This window comes from Eschrichtius robustus, chromosome 18, assembly GCF_028021215.1.
Source record: "Eschrichtius robustus isolate mEscRob2 chromosome 18, mEscRob2.pri, whole genome shotgun sequence".
Lineage (NCBI taxonomy): Eukaryota > Metazoa > Chordata > Mammalia > Artiodactyla > Eschrichtiidae > Eschrichtius > Eschrichtius robustus.
This window is the reverse complement of record NC_090841.1, coordinates 3,532,676-3,554,729: the sequence shown is the minus strand read 5'-3', so window position 1 is coordinate 3,554,729 and position 22,054 is coordinate 3,532,676. Positions and strand designations below refer to the sequence as shown.

General features: G+C 49.3%; 1 protein-coding gene across 3 annotated transcripts in view; it reads left to right on the top strand.

Annotated features, from left to right (window-relative positions):
• The window catches only part of SPATA13 (spermatogenesis associated 13), a 260,134-nt gene that overhangs the window by 134,469 nt on the left and 103,611 nt on the right, over positions 1-22,054 (top strand). For 2 of the 3 annotated variants that reach the window (XM_068526354.1, XM_068526353.1), the window contains exon 1: positions 9,476-9,625. The exons of the other annotated variant lie outside the window; for it this stretch is intronic. The gene's annotated coding sequence lies outside the window, so the exon portion shown is untranslated. Of the gene's footprint in view, positions 1-9,475; positions 9,626-22,054 lie in introns of those variants that run through there. 3 annotated transcript variants of the gene reach the window in all.

Here is a 22,054-nt window from a genome sequence, read left to right as displayed (position 1 = left end):
CGGGGCCCCCGGAATTGGGAGCATGGAGTCTTACCCACTGGACCATCAGGGAAGTCCCTTATTTTTAAAAATTGTGGTAAAATACACAGAGTATAAGTTTTCCCATCTTCACCATTTTCCTATGCACAGTTCCCTGGCATTAAGTACATTATATGATTGCAACCGTCACCACTGCCCCTCCATCCGTCTCCAAGACTCTTCATCTTGGAAAACTGGAACTCTCCCCATTAAACACTGACTCCCCACCCCCTGGAAACCAGCATTCTCCTTTGTGTCTGCATGATTTTGACTAGTGTCTCACATAAGTGGACTAGTTGTCCTTCTGTGTCTGGCTTATTTGACTTCGAGTAATGTCTTTAAGTTTCATCCGTGTTGTAAAAGGTGTCAGAATGTCCTTCCTTCTTAAGGCTGAACCATATTCCATTGTAGGGATGGACCACATGTTGTTTATGCATTTACCTGTCGTCAGTGGACACTTGGGTTGCTTCCCCCCTTGGCTACTGTGAATGACGCTGCTGTGAACATGGGTGTGCAAGTGTCTGAGTCCCTACTTTTCATTCCCCGCTTTTAAAAGATGAAGCCCTATATTTGCTTTTGCATTTCTTTACTAGGAATCTAAGGTGCCTTTCCCACTGTGTAGACTTTTCATTAGGATTATCGCTGTTTTGTTAGGGCTCTGCTCCACAGCTGTGAGGGTCTGAGTAGTCTGCTGAGCCCTGCTCCTCCCATGAGCCCTGCCCCTCCCATGAGCCCTGCTGTCTTGGTGCACAGTTTTACAGAACAAGTGGGGTGTTTGTTTGTTTATTCAGTAATACATGTATGCGTCACCTCACAGCAGAGCTGCCTGTAGAGTTGGATGACAGTAGCTGGGGTCCAGCAGTGCACTGACCACCTTGCAAACTTAACCGAGCCCAGGGCCTTCCTCAGTAACTGCCCCCCAGGGCCCCTGGGGGAGCACCTGACCCGAGGCACCAAATCCCGACACCTGGGCCACACACCACAGGAGCTCAAGACATCATCCTTTGAAAGAGGACTGAGCAGAAGCTGGAAACCCGAGAGGGAGCTTGTTCAGAGAGTGGAGAAGCCCTGGGAGCCGTCGTCTTGGGCCCATGACTGTTCACAAGGCTTGAGTGACCAAGCAGATTGGACGAGCGGAAGCCGGAACCACACACCTTCTGGTCCAGCAGGAGCCTGTGTGCAGAGCTTCCGGGAGCTGGCGGAGGCCACAGCGGGCAGCTCAGGGGAAGGAAGGAGGCAAGAGTCACCGTCCATTTCGGTTAGAGCCGCCTGTTTCTTAGCCGTGGTTTCCGCCAGTGTTTCTACCGGGAAAGAAAGGCTTGCAGCGCAGAGAGGAGCTTTGTGACTCGCCGGGGTGACTGGCGCGCTGGAATGTAGACTCAGGCCACCAGCAAAGACGTGGAAGGAGGACTTGGAGAGTCTCTTCAACCACTCGGTGAAGTTACCTGTGACTGAGAAAGGAAGGGGCTCGGACACCCACTGGGAGTCCAGGATTCAGGTGGAGCCTTGTCCTCCTGAGGGCTGAGGAGAGATGGTATCAGTCTTGTTCTCACCCGCGTTCAGCCTGAAAAGTCTCCAGCTCTGTGTTCTTGGGCTGCTTGATGGAACTATTAGAACAGAAGAGAAAGAGCCGCTTTTTGGTTTTTCAAATATATGATAAGGTAGAACATATAATATCAAATAAAATGTCCAGTAGCTTAAAGATACAACTAGAATTTTCCAGAGAAAGGGAAATAACGTCTGTTTGTTGGGAGGCGGGCATAAGAGGATGGCTCGCTGAAACCAGCCATCTTGCTCTAGAGGAGGGCGAGAAGGAGGCATAAAGGGAGAGGAAAGAAGAGAAGGGCAGAGGGGAGGGGTCACATCTGCTCCCCCCCTGATTACCACACTGTAGTTTTCACTTTTCAGCACATTCCATTTCGCTGCAGTGCTTTACCACCTGTGGGATTCATCCCATGAGTGGGTCCTGCAGCACCAAATAAAACAATCTAAGAAGGAGAGAATCTCAGATGCATCGCGAGAGGGGAGTGTCAGCGTTGCTGGTAAATATTCTTTCCCTGTGTCTATGTTCATCCATGTGTCACTGGGTCACGATGTCAGATATGCTTCTTACTGTGGCTGCTGTCGGAAGTTTGAGAAACATTCTGACATTTCGCCTGCCTTCTGATCCTGGATCTTCCTTTTCAGTCAGAGAATTTTGTGTCCAAATTGGGCTCCTGTTAGACCCTAAGTTGATGGTCTGGTTGATTCCGATGCTTATTAACTTTCCACCATCACCTACTCAGGATCGCCCCAAAGGTGCCCCAACCCCAGCGTGTCTGCCAACTGAGGTGTAGGGAAAGGTCCTGAATTTAAAGCTGAAAACTTGGAGCTGAATCTCAGGTCAGCCACAGAAATTGTGCTTAAACTTCTCTCCAATCCAGTCCAATCTTTTTCGGCCCAATTTAATTCAACAGATGGTTATTGAATGCCTACTAGATCCTGGATATGATGCTAGATGACACTGGGCACCAGGGACCCACAAAGCTCGCAGGCTGATGAGGTAGATAAGCACATGATCCTAAAGGACCTGTGGGTGGAAAGATGAGAGGGACTCAATCCTGCCTGTGACACGGGGACTGAGTCTTGAGGAATCGCCCGGTGGAGAATGCAGGACTGTTTCCAGGCACAAAGGTCCGGGGAAAGATCCTGGCGTGGGTCCTGAAGCAGCATGTGGCCGGCTAATGCTGAGATTTCAGCAGACCACGTCAGGAAACAGGGAGTTGGTAGAAGCACTGGCTGTGGGGAGGAAGTGCCTCAGGTCTGAAAGGCCTCCTTTCTCCTCCTTGGCCTCAGACCATGGCTTCAGTTCAGCCTCTGGCCAACCCGTCCCTCCCCACCCCAGGCACATCCCAGCCCCAGGCTGGCAGCACGCCAGGGCTTAACTCCTGCCAACCATGGAGGGCAGGTGATCGCCTGAGGTACGTTTCAGCGTCCCATCCTGTTAGGCGCCTGACGGGTACATGGATACTCTTGGTGGGGGGACTTGGTTCAGGCAGGGTCTCCTTCTTGACCACTTTCCAGACTTGCCCTCCATCCTTGTATTCCAGAGAAACAGAGCAAGTAAAATAATTAATGCTGGCTAAGGCTACATACACATACTATATAACTCCAACTATATGACATTCTGGAAAAGGCAAAACTACGGAGATGGTAGACAGATCATTGGGTGCCAGGGGTTAGAGGGGAGGGAGGGCTGAACTGGTGGAGCGCAGAGGGTTCTTAGGGCAGTGAAACTATCCTGTGACAGTGTGGCGGAGGATGCATGGCATCGCGTCTGTCAAAAGCCAGAGACCTGTATGTGAAGAGGAGCAAACCGCAGTGTAAACACTGAGTTTTAGTTAATAAGGATGTATCAGTGCTGGCTCAGCAACTGTAACAAACGTGCCACACTGATGTAGATGTTAGTAATAAGGGAAACTGTTGGGGGGTAAAGGGGTTATGTGGGGACTCCCTATACTTCCTTTTTTTTAATTGAAGTATAGTTGATTTACAATGTTGTATTAGTTTCAAGTGTACAGCAAAATGATTCAGTTATATATATATATATATATATATATATATATATATATATATATATATATATAACTGAATATAATATATATATTCTTTTTCAGATTCTTTCCCATTATAGGTTTCTACAAGATATTGAGTATAGTTCTCTATACTCTCTATACTTTCTGATCCATTTTTCTGTAAACCAAAAATTGCTCTAAAAAATAAAGTCTATTAATTTTAAAAGTATATATTTACTGCCCTTAAAGAGCTCATAATCTCTTTGGTCAGCGCTAAGACAGCCATGTGTCTGAGAACATATTAGGGTGTCACTGACTATGAAGTCATGAACCCTACCCAGGAAGCCAGGGAGGCTTCAGAGAGGAAGTGGGCTGGAGGTAAGCCTGACAGTCCCTGGTGCCACCAGGCAGTTGTGGGTTTGCCTGCAGATGTGCTCTGAGCAGTGGTTTATGTTCCACGCTCTCTGCAGGTCAGGGGATGCTAGACTCTACGGAGATTCTCTCATTTCATCCCCGCTACAACAGGGCAGGGCTATTACTTCTATGTTACAAGTGAAGAAACTAAGGTTCAGAAGAGCTTGTCCAAGGCCACCCAGCTAGTGAAAGCTGAAAGAAGGGGGAGTCTGATCACCTGCCTGCCCCTGAAGCTGGGGCTCCATCAACCGGGTAGAGATTACCTCGGGGAGAGGGTTAGGGGCATTCTGTGTCACATGCAGGGGTCAGAGGGGTAAAACAAAGATTGGTGGGTAAGGGCCTCAGTCAAGGTGATTTAATAAAGAAGATGGATTTCAGGAGTGGCTTGATCAGGCAAAGAGAAAGTCTGTGGAGAACCATTCTAGTGGTCTAGTCAATGTGCATTCCCAATCCCAGATTCACAGGGTCTTTAGAGCTGTCAGAACCACTTTGGAATAAGGACATTGTAGAGATAGCGACTCCCCTCCTTATCCCAGTGGCTTTGTGTAACTTCTGGGCAGCTGGTAAGAACTGGGAACATTGTTTTACTGTTCCTTTTGCTCTTTCTGAGGACGGCCCTGCCCATCAGGTTCCCTCCAAATCCAGGTGTGAGAGCGTCCCTTTGCTGAGCACACGAGGACGGCACTGCAGACAGACGCTGGGGCGGGCTCCTGGCACGTCTGCCACCTTTTGTCGGCCTCTGTGCCCCATTCCTGGGCAAAGAGCAAGGAAAACTCCCCCTACTCTTCCCCTAACAGATACTTATGTGCCAAAATAATTTGATGAATGCCAAACATTATTCTTTCATTCTAGGAAACTTAGATATCTTCTCTAATAAACTGTAGAAGACAGCAAATCCTCCTTATCTGTTCTAATCAATAAAAACAGCCACCGTTTACTGAGATTTAACCACGTGCCAGGCTCTGAGCTGGGACATTATCACACTTAATCTTCGCCCCAGGGTTTCACAGATGAGGCGGACTCCTGGGAGGTTAAATCATTTTCCCAAAGCCCCAGGGCTGGAGTGGAAGACCCGGGCTCTCGGGTCTTACCTTCCACCGCAGGGGCCAGCCCATCCCCCTCGACCCCCTCCCACCTTTACAACCAATTAACAAACAAGACACTGGAGACAGACAGATGAAGATAAAAATGTCAGTGATATCACCAGTTGAGTCAGTTGGAGCATGTGACTTTAGGTCTGAGAAGAGTTCTTGCTAATATTCTCTGAGTGCCCCCTGCCCCCCAGCCAGCTGTAGAGCTTCAGCGGCTGGTTCCACACCCGCCCCCCACCCCCCAGGTGACAGTCACTGACTGCAGATGGCTCCCTGCAGATGTCTGGGTGGAGAGGTTAGAAAGGAGTGACTCCTCTGTGCTTCCGAAGAATTACTGTTAAATTACTAATAAATTAGGTCTGTTCTATCAAGGTAGGTGGACCAGTGGGTTCCTCCCACCAGTCAGTAACTCCTTCTTTGGTTCAGAGGGTGGGGCCTGAGGCAGGAAGTGTTACTTTGTGGAAGCTCCTCAAAGAGAAAGATCTGAAACGTGGAGAAAGGAGTTTCCTTGCTGCACGAGTCAGCTCAGGCTGCCAGGACAAAATACCACAGACTGGGGGGCTTAAACAGCAGGAATTTATTTCTCACAGTTCTGGAGTCCAAGATCAAGGCACCAGCAGATTCGGTGAATGGTGAGGACCCACTTCCTGGCTTGCAGACGGCCACCTTCTTGCTGTGTCCTCTCATGGTGTGGAGAGGGAGAGAGAGACAGAGACAGAGAGAGGGCTCTGGTCTCTCTTCCTCTTCTTATAAAGGCACTAATCCCATCATGGAGCCCTGACCCTCATGACCTCATCGAAATCTTAACAGTCCCACCTTCTAAAACCATCTCATTGGTTGTTAGGCTTCAACATATGGATTTGAGGACATAATCATTCAGGCCATACACTTCCCTCCCTTGTCCTGTGTGACCTTAGGTGAGTCTTTCAACTTCTCTGAACTTTGTTTTCTTCATCCATAAAACGCGAAAGATAATAGTACTCTAAGGGCTGCTTTGAGGCTTTAAGTAGAGAACGAATGTAAAGGACATAGAACGTTAAGTGCTCAGAAAGTGTTAACAGAGGGACACATAATTTCAGAGATGTTATTATGTGAAAAAAAGTGCACCGTCGACTTGATGAGAGCTGGTAGTTTCTATCAGCGCCGGTGTACAGTGACTTTGGTGAGAGCTTTGCACTGACTTCTAACAGAATTATAGAGTTTAAGCTGCCGGTCAGAGTTGGGTACCAGCAGATCACTAAGAGAAAAAAGTCCAAAGAAACCTTTGGAGGTTCCCATTGGTGGGGAAGGTAGAATGCAGATGTCAGCTTTATTTGCAGGCCTGTGAGTGATGGCTGGTCCTGTGGGCAGAGAGGTCACTGTAGGAGATTTAGAGCCTTTTTACGCAGAAGCCACAGTGAGATTCCCCATGGAATGATGGAGGCTGAAGGAAACTTTGAGATGGCTGCTCCCCATCACTCATGTAGCAGATTAGGAAAGTGAGAGCCAGAGAAGTTGGGTGATTTATTCCCTCGATGCCTGTTAACTAGTGCTGGCTCCGGGTGTAGAGCGCCCAGTCTCTCCATGTCAGATCCTGCTTTGTCCAATATGTTAATAATCTAAAACCGGAAATATCTTTTTATCTCAGGAGCTCAAGAGTCCCACTAAAACAAAACAAAACAAAAATTGTATTTTTTAAAGGACAGGAGCTAATGATTATTAAGCACCTGTATGTATTATACCAGGAGTCTTATATGGGCTAAAGTTTGTTATTAATATTTTCCGACCAATCCAGAGAGGTAGGTTTCCCTTTTCACCGAAGGGGAAGCTGACACTCAGCAAGGTAAAGGGCTAGCCCAGGTCACAGGTATCAGGGAAGCAGGCCGAGTCTTTACAGCTCTAGAGAAATCCGTTTACCTGAGAGCCAGTGTTCATGTAAATATTAATAACAGTTTCCAGGCAGGCAGAAATGATCCTCTGAGACACAGATTTAAAAAAAAAAAATAATCAAAAATTTCTCCTCAGATTTGTGCTAATTCCAAAGAGCTAATTTTAAAACTATCAATTTAGCCCTTGAATCTTCTTTTTTTTAAAACAATACTGAAATAGACATCATTTTTAACATTTGTGAGAGCTTCATACAGGTTTCGTTAAAGTTATAGAAAGTAGAAATAAAATGAAATACTTGATATTAGCCTTTCATGCTATGTCTCTAAAATTTTCCATTGCTTATTTATTTTAGGTTGGCCAAAAAGTTCGTTTGGGTTTTTCCGTAAGATGTTACAGAAAAACCCAAACGAACTTTTTGGCCAACCCAATATAATATGTTTCTGCTTTAAAAATATATATTCATTGTCAAAAATTTGGGGGAATTTCAAATAAAGATCCAAACAATAAAATAAAAACTTGCCCATATTTCCACCACCCAGAGATAATGACCATTATTAGTATTTCGGTGTGTGTGCTTTAATTAATGGGCTGTTATTTTAGAGCAGTTTTGGGTTTACAGAAAGGCTGGGAGGAAAGGAGAGTTCCCATGGATTCCCTCAACTCCTCCCTGTACCACACCCCCATCCCCCCAGTTTCTCCTGTTACGGGCATCTTACATCAGTGTGGCACATTGGTTGCGATTGATGAGCCAATATTGATACATTATGATAAACGACTTTACATTAGGTTTCACTCTGTGTGCTGTATATTCTGCGGGTTTTGACAAACGCATAACGACATGTACCCACCGTTTGAGTATCACACAGAATAGTTTTCCACTATTTAAAAAAGCATATATAGAATTAATTTTGACTTTTCATTGTGTAATTTAATATTTTTATATGTTCTTTAGTTTTTACATAGTGGTTATTGTTCTTCTTTGATTATAAAAGTAACATGTATAATTATAGTGCTAGCAACACAGAACCACTCAGATGAATCATCTAAAAGAGCAGTTTTTAAAAGAATGTGTTTATTTTATGAATTCCATTAGGTGCACATCAGGAAACAATCATGGAACTTTTAGGGCCCAGATCCTTGCGCAGAAGGGTTTCCTTCGTCTCTGCGGTTTTCCTGTGAATTAATGATTGAGCCATGAGCCACCCGGGAAGGGTGAGAGTTCTGAGTGTGTTCACCCAAACAGTCCACAGAAGACCTGCTCTAGGTCCTGGGGAAGTGGGTGGGTTTAAAAGTCCTCACCTAGGGTTTTTTTTTGTTTTTTTTTATAAATTTATTTATTTATATTTTTGGCTGCATTTGGTCTTCATTGCTGCGTGCAGGCTTTAGTTGCGGTGAGCGGGGGCTACTCTGGGTTGCGGTGCGCGGGCTTCTCATTGCGGTGGCTTCTCTTGTTGTGGATCATGGGCTCCAGGCGAGCGGGCTTCAGTAGTTGTGGCACGTGGGCTTCAGGAGTTGTGGCTCGCGGGCTCTAGAGCGCAGGCTCAGTAGTTGTGCACGGGCTTAGTTGCTCCACGGCACGTGGGATCTTCCCGGACCAGGGCTCGAACCCGTGTCCCCTGCATTGGCAGGCGGATTCATCACTACTGCGCCACCAGGGAAGCCCTCACCTAGGGTTTTCTTTTTCACGAAAAGCGTAGCCAGGGCGCCTTGGCCTGGAGTGACCTCCTCCCGGGCAGAGGTGGGGCGAGGGGGGCAGTGAGGGGCGGTTGCCTGGGCGACGCGGCTGCTCCTCCCGCCCAGGGCGGATGCTGGGGGGTTGATGAGGTGGAGGGGAGCCGGGTTTAGGGGGGCCGGGTTGGGGGGTGCTGACATGGGGGGAGTTACTGGGGGTGGATGGAAGGGAGCCCGGCTGGGGGGTGTAGCTGGGTGCATGAGGAGCTACGGTCGGGGGAAGTGTAGCGGGGCGGGGATGTGGTGGGGGGGATATTCTGGTGGTGGGGGAGGAGAAGAGCCGAGCCAGGGGCGTGGTCTGGGGGCTGAGCTGGGGGCGCGGCCTGAGGCAAGAAGGGAGAGCCCAGCCAGAGGGGTGGCCTGGAGCCAGGTGTGGCGTGGCCTGTGAGGCATGGAAGGAGAGCCGTGCCGGGGCGTGGCCTGGGGCCGGGCGCGGCTTGGCCCGGGGTGGGGGTGGGGGTGGGGGTGGGGGGTGGGGGGTGTGGAAAGGTAGATGAGCCGGGGGCGTGGCCTGGGGCTGGGGAGCGGCCTGAGTCCGGCGGGGCAAGGCCTGGGGGCCGTGGAAGGAGAGCCGGACCGGGGCGTGGCCTGGGGCCGGGCGTGGCATGGCCCGGGGTGGGGGGGGGCGGAAAGGTAGCTGAGCCAGGGGCGTGGCCTAGGGCTGGGGAGTGGCCTGGGGCCGGCGGGGGCGTGGAAGGAGTGCAGAGTCGGGGGCGTGGCCTGGACCGGCGGGGGCGTGGCCTGGGCCGGGCGGCAGCGGCGGGCTGGCTTCAGCGCCGCGCTCCTCCCCCGCAGCCCAGCCCGCCGCCCGCCCGGAGTCCGCGCGCCCGAGCGGAGGCTCCTCCGAGAACCCGGCGTGCTCGGATCTCCGCGGCACCAAGACCAGCCCTGGGTCGCCGGGACGTCTTGGATCGGCCGACTTTGGAGGTTCCTTCGAGCGGGGCCGCGGTAGGTGAGGCTGCGCCGAGGCGCGGGGCGGCCGCCCGGGTGTTGGCGAGGAGCCCGAGCCCGGGAGCTGAGTTACCCCGACGCCGGCCCCGCAGCCCAAACACCGAGTTCGCTCGGTGAGCTCGCTGCGGGGCTGGGCGGCCCGAGGGCGAGGGACCCCCGGCCCCGCGCGCCTGGGGATCCCCAGACTTGACCCGCGCCCGCCGCGGGCTGCGGGCGGGACAAAGGCGCGGGGCGCCCGCGCCGCCCAGGGGATGCGCTGGAGATCTTCTCTCCCAAAGCAAGTTTCTCCCCGGGTGCCCCGGGCCTCATCTCCCGAGAAAGGCGGGACCCTGCGTCCGGCGACCCTGAACTGGAGGGATGAGCTCCAGGGCTGGTTTGCTTCCACTCACGTTCGGCGAGGTGAGGGAGTGGGCACCCCAGCCCAGGGGGACACAGACCAGCGCTGCGCCTACGGCCGGGGAGCTCAGGTGACCTGGGCTGGAGGCCACCATCCGGCTGTGCAGTCTGAGCCCCGGCAAACCTCCCCTCCCTCCAGGTGCGGAAAAAAGGCCAAACCAACCAACCATACAAACAGAACTCTCTCGGTCAGTTGCTTCCCAGCACTGGACAGTCTTGTTGATAAACAGAAGAAGAACTTGAGTTTATTTAGCACTTGTTACCAAGGCCATCTAAATTCATACATCATCCGCCCCTCCTCCCACGGTTTTCCCTGCGTCTCACCTCATTTTCCGTGTTGCCTGGTGTTTTCTACCCTATTAACCCCTCCAAGTCCCCAGGTACTGTGCTCTTCTCTAACAGGTACAGAAATTTCACCCATTTTATTTTTCCTAACAAATGCTCCTTTTCTGTGTCCCCCTTCTTCCAAACAAATGCTCCTTTTCTATGTCCCCCTTCTTCCAAACTTCCTCACCGCAGTGTCCTCGGGGTCCTGTTAATTATGCTTGCTCCCTGTGGCTGAACCTTGGCCTCTGCCCCCCCTCCCCCCATCCTTTAGAGTTTTTTTTTTTGTGACTATTTCTTACCTAGCATTCTAATTTTCACACCCCTCCTTTGGTCCCCAGATTTGCCATCTTCCTGCCACCCAGGCTGGCTGTCTGCCTTTCTGCCTGTGCTCCCATGCTGTGGGCTGTCTTGCCTTTTACCTACTTCTCCCCGTGCTTTTCCCGCCTCCAGAGCACACCTTGTTTCGGTTCCTCTGGTTGTTGATTTTGCTACTGCATCACCACCCCTCGGTTCCTTTTCTTCCCTTCCAGTTGGTCCTCCATTACCCGGCAGACGTCTTTATTTCAGAAGGTCTGAAAGTGTCACAAGTAGGCAACCAGCTTCCCCAGGACCTCTCTGGACGTCAGGACCTTCCCGTCTGCTCCTGGTTCTGTTTGTGTTCTTACTGAAGAAGTAGTATCGTATGTAGACAAGTTCTCTGACTATGTTGATATTGATGTTAATATGAATATTAGGTAGCAGTTGTCAAACACTTAGTAGGAGCCGAGCAGTCTTCCGAGGGACGTACATGCAATAATAACTCATGAATCCTCCGTGCTTCCCTGTACTGTCGATGCATTGCTAGCCCCATTTGACAGATGCGAAAGGGGAGGCTCAGAGAACTTAAGTACCAGGCCCAGTTTCTCATGGCTGTGTGGTGGGAGAGCCCCTCTTCTCGCCAGGCGGCTGTGCTCCCAGGCCATGCTAACTTTGGAACTCATAACGTGGGCTGGGATTGGGCCTTGGAAATGAGGTCATTATTTGCGTGTTTTATTTGGTCTGCAGTTTACAGCTGTTGAGGGCATAATATCTCTACTGTAGAGCAGTGTGTGGGGAAAACCTAATGCCTCCTGTCCCTCAGAAAGACTGGGGACACTGCCTGGGCTGGCTTCCAGCTCACTTTCCTGAAGAGAGCACCTGGCCCCTTGGCTACAGGAAGGCTGGAAGAAAGCTTCTTGCAAAGACCGTTGCCAGCCGGGTCCTCCCCTGCAATGAGAGGTCAGTTTCACTTTAGCTGGCCAGATCTTTAGGGTCCTTGAGAGCCCTGTGATGTGATGAGTCTTGCTTATTTCTGTTTCATTATATAATTTAAAGCCTTGTTCCTATATCTCCTTCACCTTCCTGAAAGTTGGAGGCAAGTGTTTGTTCTTTTGCAGGTGCTGAAGCAGAGTGTTGGGAAAGTTTTATACTTTGATGGCTGGAACGGGCCTTACATTCCACAGATGAGGAAACTGTGGCTCAGAGAAATAAAATGACATGTCCAGGGGAGGCAGCGGGACAGTAGATCCCCGACCTGCCGACCTCTGGTCCAGGACTCTCCATGCGTGGCCCTACAGCTTGGTGGGGTGACCTCTGGGCTTGCTGTGCAAAGCAGTGAACGAACCCTTTCTTTCCTGAGCTAAGAGGCATTGGGAGGATTCATTTGGAATGGAAATTGTCAGTGGGTTCTTTTTTTTTTTTTTTTTTTTTGGTCTGAAAATTAAACATTTAAAAAATGTTTGCCTTCGAGATAACGTAATGGCATAAATGGGATCATAAAATCGCAGAAGTATAAATTCAAATGTTTTTAGAAAGAAATATTTTTGTCTTCCAGAACATCAGGCAGGAACGCCAAACATACATTGCTTTCTAGAGGCAAATCGTACAATCCATGGCAATTTGAAAATCAGTAACTGGAACGATGAATTGTATTTTCATTTGCAGAGAGAAAGGCCTTAGTACAAAGCGCTCATGTGATTTCCTTCATCTCTGCATCTCAGATAAAACAGGGCTGAGGGGGGAGCCTGTCCAGTTAGGTGCTGTCTCTGTGTTGGCTCTGCCATGCCCCCGCCCCGTCTCCCCCTGGCCTCGGGCTCCCAGCCAAGCCCCCCCATTCCCAGCTCTGCTGCCTGCTGTCTGGCTCGTCTCTTTCTCCAGGAGCCCTCGGGGAACCTGCAGGGTGCTGCTCACCCAGGATTGCTCAAGCCATTCCATAACTGCCTTTCTTGACAGAATCCAGCCCTAATGCCCTGAGGTGTTTGTTGCATGTAATTAACCTCTCTCTGATGCTCCAGAGTGAGATGGGTGGCTCGGTGGTGCGTCCTTGGGAGAGTTGATGAGACATTCACTGTCTGTGCTCCGTGGTTCGGATGAGGATCATCGGTGTAACTACGGAGCAGGTTAGGTTTACTGCTCCCCTCGCACAGGGGAAGGGATCGAATGTCCTGGCCACAGCCCTGTAGGAAGAGTCAAGGCTGAGATTTGAATGCGAGGCTGCCAAACCCAGGAGATCCACACGCACGTCCAGCGTCTGTCTGCTCTGAAGCTCATAACCCTCCACAGCAGCTTCCCAGAGCCTTTTACGAACTAGAGGAGGGAAAACGAGGGGCACGTGGGGCCTCGCGGGAGTCCCGGACCAGCCCTCCTCCGTCTCCCTTCGGGGCCAGGGGCGCTTTCTGACTGTGGGCGGCAAAGCCCCAAGTGGACAGAGATGGTCCTTGTTTCTCATACATGGCTGTGGCCATTTGCTGTGGTCGGGATGTCAACATTCGTGGCCACAGGTAATGCCCCATCCTGTGCTCGTGATCTTCAACTGTTACCTCACCTAACCAGGACCTTAAAGGACCTGATTTCTTGGCCAGAAACAACCTCCACCTGTTTCCGTGACACAGGACTGCTCTTTGTCACTGTGGAAGCAAGGCGAGCTCAGCATTGTCATTTCAGGGACCGTGTGCCTGACTCAGGACATCTTTTGCTCTGGTCAGATCTGAGCTGGACCCCCAATTCTCTCTCGGGGTTCAGCCATGGGGCTGGGGATCTCTAAGAGGACCCTGCCTGCTAATCTGGGAGAGGGAGGGGCCAGCCTTTCCCCTCCCATTAGAACCGTTACAGAGTTTGTTCCCGAAGCCTGGCAGGCTGTCCTTAGAGAAAAATAGAACTCAGGTCCGAAAGGACTAGACTGGAAGGTGTGGGCGGGTGAGATGCCGCCTGCAGGAAACTGGGATCTTTGCCCGCCATCTCTGGCAGGTGCGGGGGGGGCTGGTGCCCCATGTTTGTTGTCTTAGAGCAGAGGGGGCAGGAGGCCAGGGAGGAGATGTGTTCCTGGTATCGGAACTTTGATCACAGGCTTTCCTGGCAATTACTGTTCTCCATAATAGAAGCAGCGAGCAGTCTTGTGGTGGAGTGTTAAAATTACAGTCACATTAAACAAGGTCAGGCCCTACTACGTCACCACCACGTGTGCTGTATAAAAAGAGAGGAGGCCCGAGTCCTAAAACCACTTAAACCATGTGGGCATTGAAACTTGTCCAGTTCGGATGTTGGGACTCTCTGCGGCTGAAAGGAAGAACAGCTTCAGAAAGTTTGCTCCCTTCCCCCTTTCTCTTTTATGTGCTGGATGCTGGGAATGGAACCAGCCCCTGCCCTGTGGAGGCTCACACTCTTTCCGGTGGGAGTGGTAGGCATGTGAAAGGAAAGACCTGTAGCAGGTGAGGGATCAGTTTATGGGGAGGGCGTTAGGTGAGCCCATGGGAGGCCGAGGATCCAGGAAGGCTTCCTGGAGGAGGAGCTAACCACAGCCAGGGCTGAATAGGAGTGTGCAGGTTGGGGGAGGGGCTGACAGAGGGAGGCATTGTAGCCTCTGGGGACAGAATAAGCAGAGGTGGGGACACGGACCCCAGCTTGGAGATGAGGGACCCTCAGACAATTCTGCCCATCATTCATGGCTGTTAACCATTTGCCCAGAGCAGTGGTTCTGCATCTGCATCAGCTGAGAATTTGTTAGAAAAGCAAATTCTAGGGCTCTCCCCTGGACCCGCCGAATTAGAGTTTCTGGGGGGTGTGTCTGTACTTGTAACAGCCTTCCAGGTGATTCTCACACACGCTGAAGTGTGAGAACTAGTGCTTTAGAACGTATGTTTTCCAGACATCCTAAAAACAGCTGCTCTTCATCGCCACCTGGTTGTCCTTCAAAGTGACTGTGTTCCTGCCTGGTTGGACACGTCAGACCTCCCTCGAGCCATCAGGTGTCCAACCTTCTCGTTCTTCTCCACCGTGTACAGCCTCACTATTTCTCTTGTCCACCCTGCTTCATTTCATCACATACTAGTAATTTATATTATTTCTATAACATGATTTCTTAGTGTTTGGCGGTTGTCAGGTAAACTGGGTTCAGGTCCCAACCCTGCTGCTTGCCCGCTGTGTGACCTTGGGGAGGCATTGACCTCTCTGCCTCAGTTGCCTTATCTGAACAATGTACATCATGGTACCCATCTCTTCACTGAGTGTTTCAAACTTTGCTGGACGTTGGAATTACCTGAGGGGTCTTTAAGAAAGGTTGATGCCTGCTCCCATCCCCAAATATTGTAATTGGTTGTGGGTGTGACCTTGGCATTGGAATTTCCCAGGGGCGGTAAAGTTGGGAACCACGGTCACAGGCTGTGGTGCGAATGAGATGAGTCCCCACTTGCGAAGTGCTCAGAAGGGGGTCTGGCCTGGCTCTTCTGTCTGATGGGGGAGGGGAGGCTCTGTTGGTTCTGTGATGGTGGGGGAGAAGGCAGAGCTGTGTTGCTCGTTCTGTGAACACTTGTTGGATGTCGAGGGCCTGTCGGTTTGGGGATCTCCTGATGACTCTGTCTTGTTCTGAGACTTAGGAGGTGAGGTAGCCCAGCACAGTGGGTCTCCAGGTCTGATTCTCTGCGCATCCGCTGGGCAGGACTACAGAGGTCCTGCGTGAACAGAGCACACGGGCCCCCACCCCCCAGCCAGCATTCCCAACACGGGACACCCTTTTCCCTCCTCTGTGCAGAATAACTTGAATTTTCGGAATATAACCAGCTTCTAAGATCATGAAGGAGCAGTGCTTTTCAGTGAAAATGGGAATCGGGCCCCCTAGGGTTCTGACCCTGCCCTAATCTGTCATTTGAACTTAGACGCCAGTTTTCTAAATTTATTTACTTATTTTTGGCTGCGTTGGGTCTTCGTTGCTGCGCACGGGCTTTCTGTAGTTGCGGCGAGCCGGGGCTACTCTTTGTTGCGGTGCGAGGGCTTCTCATTGCAGTGGCTTCTCTTGTTGCGGAGCACGGGCTCTAGGCGCGTGGGCTTCAGTAGTTGTGGCACGCGGGCTCAGTAGTCGCGGCTCGCAGGCTTAGTTGCTCCATGGCATGTGGGATCTTCCCGGACCAGGGCTCGAACCCATGTCCCCTGCATTGGCAGGCGGATTCTTAACCACTGCGTCACCAGGGAAGTCCCAGACGCCAGTTTTCAGACACACAAAACATCTCTGGACTTGATCTCTCTTTGGCACCTGAACTGTCTTCTAGGACAGTGGTCCCCAACCTTTTTGGCACCAGAGACTGGTTTTGTGGAAGACAGTTTTTCCACGGTGGGGGTGGGAGTTTTTCCACGATGGCTCAGGTGGTACTGTGAGCGAGGAGGGCGAGGGGGAGCGGCAGATGAAGCTTCTCTCGCTCGCCCGCCGCTCACCTCCTGCTGTGCTGCCCGGTTCCTAACAGCCCGCGGACCGGTTGGGGACCCCTGTTCTAGGATCTAAATGTCACTATGTTATAAATTATGTATTTCTAACCGTTATTTGAAAAACAAACAGTCTTTTTGCATACCCTGTCCTGTCACATACTCATCCTACCTTCATTCGTTGTTTTACTAATTCAGCAAATATTGATGAGTATCTGCTTTGCATCAGACACCAAGCTGGCAGTTTCATCCCTTCTTTCCTGTGGAAGGACAAGCGTATCTGTCAGCATGTAGAAAGTGTTTCTTTAGGTTTTCGTTCATAGCTGCAGCCTTCTCTCTACCTGTCTGTTTTGGTGACGTAATTACTCCACTTTTAATAATAGAACATCTGAAGGACATTTTTCATGTTGACTCCATGGGCCTTCTTTGAACCCTGCTGAGATTAATTAAATCAAACCCCATGCAACAATTATCCTAAAATATCCCAACAAGTTATTAAAATCCAGTTTGCCTGGAGCCCTGAGTCAGTGATCCACAGTCAGTACCCTCAGGATGAAATCCGCAATCCAGTTTAAGGTCTGGGGGTTTCTGATTTCTTTTAGTCCAGAGTCCGTCCTAGTGGTTTGGCCAAATTAATTAAAGAAATGAGAAACAGGGGAATTCATATCTCGAGTTTACTATTTGTTCTCTTTCTGTGGAAAAGTTAGATTCTGTTTTTGGTTTTGTTTTGCCGTGCAGGGCCTACAAGGACCTGACGTTTACTCTTAGGTTGCCCCTAGTACATTTAAATGTGTGTTGCAAATGGAGATAATTGATTCACTATATTTGTTCTGCTGCCTGATTACTAAGTGAAAATCTACCACCGGGGAAACTTTTGTGTAGCCAGCACACAAGTAGCTCAGTATTATGGTAAAGACTAGCCTCCATTGTGTGGTCTTAACATTATCAGTGGTGTTACCCGCAGACTGAATAGGCTTTAGAAATACAGGCCTTCACAGGAATTGCCCTGGCTTAAATATTCCATGGAGCCTTCTGAAATAACATCCCCCAAACCTTCATTTGAAACAATAAAGAAGGAGGGGATATATGAATATCTACAGCTTCAGTTATATCAAAAAGGATTAGGTATTTAAAATGAGAAAAGTTAAAAATGTATTTTAGCTTTAAGAATCTGAGGTTAAGGAATAATCCAAGATATATCGGGAAAAGTCAACAATATTCTTCAAAATGGTATGTTCTAAGATCTGCCCGACCTGCCTTCTCTGCTTGTTCTACCTTTGACTTTCCTGAAACAAACCTAAACTCCCCCGAGTGGATTGAGTGGCCCGTCTTGCTGAAGAGCCTGCTTGTTTCATCAAGTCCAGTCCAGCTCTGGCGTTGGAGTATCTCTCTGAGTCCTCAGGCTGCTCTGCCAGAACCGTGGTGTCGTGCACGTCCCAGAAAAGGATGGGGGACTTCACTGTTATGGCCCGGCTCCAGTTCTGGGGTGTGTGTGTGTGTGTGTGTGTGTGTGTGTGTGTGTGTGTGTGTGTGTGTGTGTGTGTGTGTGTGTGTGTGTGTGTGTGTGTGTGTGTGTGTGTGTGTGTGTGTGTGTGTGTGTAGGTCTAGGGTAGGGCCAGCCTGTGTGCTCTGCTGAGTCAGTGTGTCTTAGAACCAGTGACGTTCCCGCCTAAGTTGGGTCTAGACTTCTGGCCTCCCTAAGAAATGAAGCAGTGGAAGTCTGAGTAAGGAAAGTGGCAGCCTCTTTTGAAGATTCGTTTTTTGATGACAAGTCATGGCAAGGTGTGAGGGAGAAGGCTGATTTGTAAACTTGCAGCTTGTGGAATTGGGCTGAATGTTGGGATTTTCTTTTTCTTTTCTTTCTTTCTCCCTTCCCTTCCCTTCCCTCTCCTCCCCTTCCCTTCCCTCTTTTTCCCCCGTACCGTGGGGCATGTGCGATCCTAGTTCCCCCGACCAGGGATCAAAGCCACGCCCCCTGCAGTGGAAGCGCGGAGTCTTAACCGCTGGACCGCCGGGGGAGTCCCTCTATTCGTGTTTTCGACGGCTGTCCTCACCCGCCAGCATCAGTGTCAACAGCTCCGCTCACGGTTGAGCCATCTGAAGGCAGACCCTGTGCCCAGTCTCAGCTCTTGAACTGCCGCGTGCCCGGCAGAGTGTCCTGTGCTCATGGATGATGACTGCTCACTGGGACGAGGGACGGTCCATCCATAAACGCGGTCGTGCTTCTGGCCGGGGGAGGCGCTGGCGTTGTCCAGTCTCGGCCAACTCCGTCCCTCCGGCCTCGCCTTCCGCCTTCCCTTGGGCGATTGGGCGTTGGGCTGGAGGGGAGTGACGTACGTTAACCTCCTCTGGGCTTCCTCTCAGGCTAGGATCTTCTGCCCCCAGGGACGGGGTACCCAGAGGAATGGAGGGCATGCTCCGCTCGTCCCCGCTCTCCTCCTGCATCTGCTGGTCTGCGCTTCCCGTGGCTCCACTCAAAATTAGGAAAAGTACTCAGGCCGAGAGAACACCGTCTGCCTTCCTTCTGATACAGAAGTAGTCTCATCGGAGGAAGCAGGAACTCTCCCTGCTTTTCCTAGTCTTTATTTCTAATCTGACCCCTCATCCAAGGTGCTCACCCTGAGTGGGTGCCGACCCGGAAGCCTTCAAGTGGGACACGGAAGCAAGAATATTCCAGCATTACAAGATCAGCGCCTGCAGGTGGACAGTCAAAGCGTACAGTACCACTGCCGCTGCCTAAAGATGTGCGAGTTGGTAGCGTGGCTACTTACAGTCTCAGACTAGCACATCTGAAGGCAGTTTATCACACTGATTTCCTGGGGGCTGTTTCCAAGCCTGCTGAGATTAATTAAATCAAACCCCATGCAACAATTATTCTGAAGCAAAGTGGCTTATTAAATTCCGGCGCATACGCTGGATTACTGAATTTGTATTGTCCAGCTAGATGATTCTGTCTTTGTTTGTTTCCTACCATAGGACTTTAATATCCTTTGTTTTATTTCTGTGGGTGGATATCAACCAATCTCTTTTGGTTATTCTTTCCTGCTGGGATGAGGACTCTCTAGGGAAGAAGGAAATGCCTGCTGCCAGCAGGACAGGACTGTTTTCTAGGCTTTCCTGGAAAGTTGTCTCTGTAGGACTAGGTCTTTCTCTGCCCACAGCGCCTCTGTTTTTCTTGGGCTGGGGATTTTTAAGAAGGCTTTGTGTCAGTTGGAACACTTGTCTTCTGAGATGAAGATAGTGGCCGTCTGTGCAGATCGGTCCGGGAGGAACACAAGGTTGGCTCAGCAGGAAGGTTCCTGGTCCCTTGTCACCCGGACCCGGGGCAGCCACTCCTCTGTGTGTGCTTCTGGGTCAACTAAAAAGACCTGGGAAGCACTTCGGTCATTATTGAGAGAGGATTTTTTTAAAAAACATAATGCTGTTGAAATCGTGTGTGTGTGTGTGTGTGTGTGTGTGTGTGTATTTTACTGTGTGTGTGTGTGTGTGTGTGTGTGTGTGTATTTTACTGTGTGTGTGTGTGTGTGTGTGTGTGTATTTTACTGTTTCTTCCAAACAGAAGAATTTCTTTTATGTGATTGTTTTAAAGAGGGCTGGTCATGCAGTGACCAGTTATTACACAAGACATGCCTGGTTAGTGAACTTTTCTCTTCCTTGTACAAACTCACGGCTGCGGGATTCAGAAAGAATTAACTTGGAACACATTTCTCATGGGCTTTTAGATGGAAAGATATTTCCCCATTGGGAGGATCCCACAGCTTTCACCTTAGAGGAGTGAGAACTTCAGCCCTGTGTCGGGATCCACTCACTGAGGGCTCGGGAGGAGATCGGGGTGGTTTCGGGTTCCCAGGGTAGGGTGCCATCTGAGTGCAGAAGCCCTTGGAATGCGCTGCCCGTTGGCTGCCTGTGTGCTCCGTGCTGCCTCGGCAAGAGGCAGAGGGAGATGGGGGAGTGGTGGCCCTCATCTCAGAACCTGCGGGACATATCTGAGCACCTGCTGCTTCCATGTGGAGGACCAGATGGTGGAAATGTTACAAGGGTGAGGTGGACGTTTTCAAAGAAGTGGTTATAGAGGGCTGGTAACTACGGTGATAGCCCAGCAGGGAGGTGGCCACACCTGCTTGCTGGTGCTTGACGGGGTATCTACGCGGGAATTCAGACAGACTTCTGGCATCTGTCCTGGGCTCTCCGGCTGAACCTGTCTATATGTCAGTCATGAGGTCTGGATGGTCAAGGAAAGGTCTCTGTAAAATACCCAAGTCCTGGTGTTTGGCTGTGTGGAAGACGCAGCAGTGGTGCATAGGTGGTTTTCTTTAGCTGGACTAGCATTGGTAAAAGTCAGCATCTGACCCAGAAGAGGCAAGTGTTGGCAGAAGAGAGTGGGAATTCGAGAGTTCAGGCAATGTGTAATTGTATTCGTGGAGAGTTTTAAATCCTTATTTAATTTAAAAAATTAAGCTTTTTTATTTTGAGATAATTATCGATTCACATGCATGGTAAAATACAGTGATATTTACGTGATATTGTACAACATCACAACCAGGATATTGACATTGATTTGTGAAGCTAAATAACATTTCCATCACCAAGAGGGTCACTTGTGTTGTCCTTTTATTTCAAAAGTGTTATAAAATTCGAATCGTACAGTGTGTTAGGTGTTGCTTTTCTTACTCAACACAATTCTCTGAAGATGATACTACGCCTTCTTTGGATATGGGCCTTGCATGTATGTTCTCTGACTCTGCAGCTTGTCTCTTTAACCTCTTAACAGGGTCCTTTGCAGAACAAAAGTTTTTCATTTTGATGAGATCTAATTTATTGATTTTTTTCCTTTTATGGATTATGCTTCTGGTGTCAAGTCCAAGAACTCTTTGCCTAGCCCTAGATCTTGAAGATTTTCTTCTGTTGTTTTTTAAGTTTTATAGTTTTACATTTAAGTCTATGACCCATTTGAGTTAGTTTTTGTATAAGGTGTGAGATTTAGGTTGTGGTTTTTGTGAAGTTTTTGTTTGTTTGTTTGTTTGTTTGTTTTTGCCTGTAGATGTCTAATTGCTCCAGCCCCTTTTTTGTTAAAAAGGCTATCCCCGTTCTGTTCAATGCCTTTTGCACCTTTATCAAAAATCAGTTGGGCGTATCTGTGTAGGTCTGTTTCTGAGTTCTCCTTTCTGTTGAATTTAGCTATGTGTCTCAGCCAATATTACAGTCTTGATTACTATAGCTATGAGTCTTGAAATTGGGTGGATTGATTCCTCCCACTTTATTCTTTTTCAAAATTGTTTTAGCTAGTCCAGCTCCTTTCCCTTTCTACATAAGTTTTAGAATAATCTTATCATATCTACAAAAAAATTTTGCTGGAATTTGGGGAGAATTGACATCTTTACTATGTTGAATTTTCCAGTCAGTGAACACAATATGTCTCTCCATTTCTTTCATCAGCATTGTGTAGTTTTAAGCATGCAATTTCTGTTCATGTTTGCATAGATTTACACCTAAGTATTTCATTTTTTGGAAAACTTGTAAATGGTATTGTATTTTTTATTTCAATGTCCATGTGTTCATCGCTAGTATATAGAAATACAATAATATATTTTTTTGGATGTTTAACTTGTATTATTTAACCTTGTAGCGCTCACTAATTAGTTCTAGGAGTCTTTTGGTAGATTCCTAGGGATTTTCTATGTAGACAGTCATGTCATCTGCAAATAGGGATGGTTTAATTTCTTCCTTTCTAAGCTGTATGCCTTTCATTTCCTTTTCTTGCCTTATCGCACTGGCTAGAACTTCTCATGATGTGTTGAATAAGAGTGGTGAGAGCAAAGTCCTTGCCTCTTCTTTCTGATCTTAGCGGGAAAGCATCCTGTCTTTTCACCATTAAGTATAATGTTAGCTGTAGGTTTTTGGTAAGTGCTCCTTATCAAGTTGAGGAAATTGCCCTCTATTCCATTTTTTTGAGAGTTTTTTTTGTGATGACTGAATTTTACCAAATGTTTTTTC